Source organism: Megalops cyprinoides, chromosome 2, assembly GCF_013368585.1.
Source record: "Megalops cyprinoides isolate fMegCyp1 chromosome 2, fMegCyp1.pri, whole genome shotgun sequence".
Lineage (NCBI taxonomy): Eukaryota > Metazoa > Chordata > Actinopteri > Elopiformes > Megalopidae > Megalops > Megalops cyprinoides.
The window spans coordinates 67,075,724-67,081,723 of record NC_050584.1 but is presented as its reverse complement, the minus strand read 5'-3'; positions in this window follow the sequence as shown (position 1 = coordinate 67,081,723).

Sequence of the window (6,000 nt, the reverse complement as noted above, 5' to 3'; positions counted from 1 at the left end):
GCTGCGATCAAGTAGGAATACGAAGGGATGTTACTATAGTTAAAAAATAAATTAACCATAATGAAGTTAAGAGTCGTTGCCCAAAGGAGTTGGTGCACTCAGACACTGTTCCTCCACTCAGTTATCTTCTTCTCCATCTCTTCTCTCCTGTTCCTCTACTCCTCCATTTTCTTCTCCATCTCTTTTCTCCTGTTCCTCCACTCCTCCATCTTCTTCTCCTTCTCCTCTCCCCTGATTACCACCCAGAGGCTGTGCCTCCTCTCCTCTATCCTCTGGTCCTTCTCCTCTCCCCTGGTTACCATCACCTGCAGGAAGGAGGATATGAGCCACAGAGAGAACAAAGCAGGCCCATCCACATCCAGAGGCCTTCAGTCCCGGTGTCCCACATTAATGAGGTTGTTTGAAGACTAAAAGTAACTGATCTGCAAAACTTTTCTCTAAACACAGAACATACACACAAAGAAAACGTAAGTGGAAAGAAAAGGGTTGCAGTACGCGTAAGTGGGTGTACTCAGCGTTTACTGACTGCAACGACGGCAAAAATGAAAGCAACCCCGGGGAAGACGATCACCGTCGACGGGCTCTGGTGATCTGCAGAATGTGTCGATGTTGCGGTAAACACTGCCATCCAGTGGCCGAAACGTGCATACTTTAAGGTGGCATCGAAACTTAAGAGAAACGGAGGCCAATGTGGAGCCAACTTCAGCGTCGTCAGGAACGAAACTATTATTAGAAAAAACACCCTATCGCTATCGTCCTGAATACTCACATTAAAGCAATCACAGCACTTTAATTCAATTCCATTTTGTTTGTATAGCGCTTTTTACAACACAAGATGTCACAAAGCAGCTTTACATTGATCCCAGGCCTGAGACCCCCTGAGAGCAAGCCTAAGGCAACAGTGGCAAGGAAAAACTCCCTATCAGGAAGAAACCTTGAGCAGAACCGGGCTCAGAGGGGGAGCCCATCTGCTTCTGGCCGGCACTGGGCAGACAGAGTTAAAGACAAGTTATACAATGTACTTTAAGACATTCCAGATTGATAGACAATAGTAATTAACAGCAGAGTGATAAGAATGTCTCCTAGGATGTCCGGTTCTTGGAACGCAGTTGGCTTTGATGGGCAGGGCAGCGAGGTAGCAGGATTAGAAAACGGGATGAGACGCTTGGGCTACAGCTCCGGACAGGAGCCCGGAGCAGGGATAGGAAGCAAACAGAAAACAGTGGTTAGTGGATGATAAGAATGGCAGGGATGTAGAACAGAGAGGCAGGAGAGGAGGGGCAGTGAAAAAGGTGCCAGTGTGCACCTTTTCCAACTTCAAACAGCGCAATGAGTGCCAGAGTAAAGGTGGTAACAAGAAGACACAAAAAGCACACAGCAATTTATAACAGATCCAGATGTGGAGCTGAAAGATGACAGCAGGAGTTGGGAAGTGAGTGGTCAGGGTGGGGGTGGGTTGTGTGATAGGAACAGTCCAGGTGGAGTCTGAAGTAATGTATCTTCAGACCATGTCTGAAGGATTGGAGTGATGGAGCTGTCCGTAGCGGACAGGGAGTTCGTTCTGCCACTGGGGAGCGATGTAGGTGAAAACGCCACTGTCTAGTAGAGCAAGAACCTCCTGCTTTGCCTGTGTGAGGAGCAAGACGTCCAGTTGCTGCTGAGCGTAGGGGCCGGGCAGGTGTGTAGGGCTGGATGAGGTCTTGGAGATGGGTAGGAGCTGTCCTGTTGACTGCAGAGAAGGTGAGGGTCAGGGTCTTGAATCTGATCCTGGCTGCAATGGGAGGCCAGTGGAGGGATTTAAGCAGGGGAGTAACATGGGAGAATTTGGTGAGGTTGAAGATTAATCAGTCAGCTGCGTTCTGGATGAGCTGCAGAGGCTGGGTGGTGCAGGCTGGGAGGCCTGCGAGGAGAGCCTTGCAGTAGTCCAGGCGAGGGAGCACTGTGGCCTGGACAAGGAGCTGCAGGGCGTATGTTGTCAGGAACGGACAAATCCTCCTGATGTTGTGGAGAAGGAATGGACAGCCCTGTGATGTGCGAGCAATGTACTCCTTGAAGTCTAGTTGTTGCTGAGGATGACGCCCAAGCTCTTTGCTGATCGAGAGGATGGTGGTGCCATCGACGGTGATGGAGAGGTCTTGAGCAGTTCCGTTTTCTTGAGGTTCAGCTTCAGATGGTGGGATGTCATCCATTTGGAGATGTCAGCCAGACATACGGAAATTCTTTCATTGACCTGGGAGGTAGAGGGAAAAGAGAAAAAGAGTTGGATGTCGTCTACGTAACAGTGATAGGAGAAGCCATGTGATTTGATAACTGAGCCAAGTGAGTCAATGTAAACTGAGAAGAGTAGGGGTCCCAGTACTGAACCCTGTGGAACTCCTGTAGTGAGAGGGGTGGGTGCAGAGGTGGAACCTATCCAGTAGATCTGGGAGGATCTACCAGTCAGGTAAGACTTGAACCAAGAGAGGGCGGTCCCAGAGATGCCCATCTCTGACAGCGTTGATATTAGTGTCTGGTGGTTGACTGTGTCGAAAGCAGCGGAGAGGTCGAGGAGGATGAGGGCAGATGACAAGCCGAAGGTTCTAGCAGTGTGGAGAGCCTCTGTCACGGCCAGGAGTGCGGTTTCTGTTGTGTCCAGTTCTGAAACCTGACTGATGGGGGTCCAAGAGGTTGTTCCTGAGAAGAAAAGGGGAGAGTTGGTTAAGTACTGCACGTTTCAGGGTTTTAGATAGAAATGACAGAAGAGATATAGATTGGAGCAGAGTAGAGGGGATGGGGTCCAGAAGGCAGGTTGTGGCATGGTGGTCTGTGATGAGTTGGAGCACTTCCAAGTCTTTGAGCGGCATGAATGAAGACAGCTGGTTGATGCAGTTGCTCGTGGTGGTCAAGGGTGTTGTTGAAGGAGTGAAGGAGTCCTGGATGCTGGTCACCTTTTCCTCAAAGTAAACCCTGAAATCACTGGCAGAGAGGAGAGAGGGGGAAGGAGGAGGAGGGGGGGAGAGTGGAGAAAGTGGAGAAAAATTTTCGTGGGTTAGTTATGTTAGCATTATATGCCATTCTCTGCTTCCTGAGCAGATCCTTCAGCTCACAGCTGCACAGTTACTCAGGAAGTTCAGGTTCAGCTCCTCAGCTCCAGGGTGTGACTGCAGCGCCCCCCTCTGGACCCTCAGAGTCTGATGATTTGTGCCCCGCCCTCTCCCTCTCTGGCTCTGGGACGTCCTGCGTATCCAGGTATGCGCCCGCTTCATCCTGGTTACTGTGGTGATTGTGCATCTGTGGATCCAGTATGGCTGATAGGCTCAGTGTGGCTCCAGCTTCCACCAGCTTCCACCTCTCCATTTCCTCCTTCTTCTCCATCTTGCTCCTTTTGAACCCCACCTATTAGAGGCAGAAAATACGTAAAGTGTTTTACAATCAAGTTTAAACATCAGTGTGGTCAAAACCAGCCAAAACATCAATACTCTAATCAGGCACAAATATCAATGCACTTTATTTCAGTTAAAGAGCAAATACACTAATAGAGTTGAGTCAGCACCTGAAGAATTTGCTGCGTTGAGAAGATGATCCTCCACTCAATTATCTTCTTCTCCATCTCTCCTCTCCTGTTGCTCCACTCCTTTATCTTCTTCTCCATCTCTTCTCTCCTGTTGCTCCACTCCTCCATCTTCTTCTCCATCTCTTCTCCCCTGTTCCTCCACTCCTCCATCTTCTTCTCTATCTCTTCTCTCCTGTTGCTCTACTCCTTCATCTTCTTCTCCTTCTCCTCTCCCCTGATTACCACCCAGAGGCTGTAACTCCTCTCCTCCATCTTCTTCTCCTTCTCCTCTCCCCTGATTACCACCCAGAGGCTGTATCTCCTCTCCTCTATCTTCTGGTCCTTCTCCTCTCCCCTGGTTACCATCACCTGCAGGAAGGAGGATATGAGCCACAGAGAGAACAAAGCAGGCCCATCCACATCCAGAGGCCTTCAGTCCCGGTGTCCCACATTAACGAGGTGATGTCATCGTGCCCATTCTTTAAATGCCAGTAATGCTTAACTAACTAATCCAGAGGCCTTCAGTCCCAAACCTCTGGACGAATGAAGCATCTTCATTGTTACTGAGGGATAAACACCTTCAGATTCAGGAGTTGAGGTTATTGTGCTTTAGTTTAAATGCCAGTAGTGCTGAATTTACTCAACCTGCTGAACTGTATCCATATGTGAAGCTATGAAAACACCACATAAATCATGAATATCAACAATGACTCTGAAGGAAGTCAAATCAACTTTAAATATCAGTACACTTTACTCCACTTGAAATAACATCACAAAGTAGCATAAATATTTCATATCAGTTAAATGATGAATATACTGAGTTACATATTGAGTTATATGAGTTGAGTTATAAAATATTCAGGTTTTTGGCAAAGCTATTTTACCTCCCGTTTCAAGTTTAGTTGTTTTAGAGATCATACACGTAAGGTCATACATGTAAAACTCTCTCCCTCTCTCACACACACACGCACACGCACACGCACACTCACACTCGCACGTGCACACGCACGCACACACACGCACATACATACACACACACACACGCACACACACACACACACACACACACACACACATACACACAAATTTCTATACCACAGTAGACACAATACAGCTCCTTCACATAATCCCGTCTCATACGTCCGTTCTGTCCCTGTTAGTAAGAGAATCAGTGCAAAATATATGGGGGGGGGGGGGGGGGGGGTAGATACTTAGTGTGTCTTTGTGACAGACACAGAGAGAGCCTATGATTATATGCTGGGAGCAGCACTTCAGTTTGATTACCACTGTTCTACAGGCTCTCATATTTGGTCAATGTGATTTTAAATCTTGGTCTGATATAATAAGGTGAAACAGGAATGAATTGACTTTACCTGGTCGGTGTGCTCTGAATAAGAATACTGCCACTAGACCAAGGGTAAGAACAACAGCAGAAACTGCAAGTCCAGCAACGGCAGCAGGGTGCAGGGTGTCACTCTCAGAATGTGCACCTGTAAAAAAAGACACACTTCGTTAGAGGGGGTTACAGCTGACAGCATTTTCAGCCTGAACCAAAGCCAGTCATGCATGAAGAGAAGAGTTTCAGAAACACTGTGCAGATCTGAGATTAATGCAAACTCATCTGAGTAGCTTCCTCAGAGTAACTGTGTGGTTTATTTATCTGTATGCAGCTACATGTTATTTACACCCCATATTCACAGCAGGTCATGGTTTGCCTTTTATCCAGAGTGACTTCCATAATAATAATAATAATAATAATAATAGTAATAATAATAATATTAAACAGACCATCAAAAGGTGATGTTTTGTTGTGTTTTTAGGTGCGAGTCGTAGTTTTGAAAGTTTGTAAGGGATATTATCTGATAGCCTTTTGTAATAAAGTGAAGTCTGCGTGGATTTCTGTTACATAATACCGAAGAGGAGCTGGCGTGCTGTACCTGGTGAGGACGTCCAGGTAATGTGTCTTTAACAATACAACAGATGTATATCCATTCAAGTTGAATGAACAAGTATCTTTCACTTCCTGGATCCGTACCTGTAATGTTGACATATGTCTGCACCAGCTGCAGAGTCCGGTCGGCTAACACCTCGCAGGTGTACGTTCCTGTGAGGTTCTGGCCCTCTGGGTTCTGGATCAGGAGCGACCCGGTTTCTAAAAGGTCCTGAACCCGGTTCTTCCACAGGTCTGAGATATGCCGGTGTGAGGTGCCGCTGTTGTGTGTGAGGATGGGCGGGGTTTGTCCCATGAAGGTCCAGGTCTGAGTGAAGTTCTGGAGGCTGGGCTTTGGTACAGGGCAGGGAATGGCCAGGGTTTGGCCCACTTCTCCCTGGATGTCCTCTGAAAGGACAATCAAACAAGTCGAGTTATAGACTTAAGCCAGTCCCAAGATGGAACCAGTGCAGTAAGATGATCACATACTGACCCAGAGAAAAGCACAGGTTAATCTCTGATATTATTTCTGTTCTGG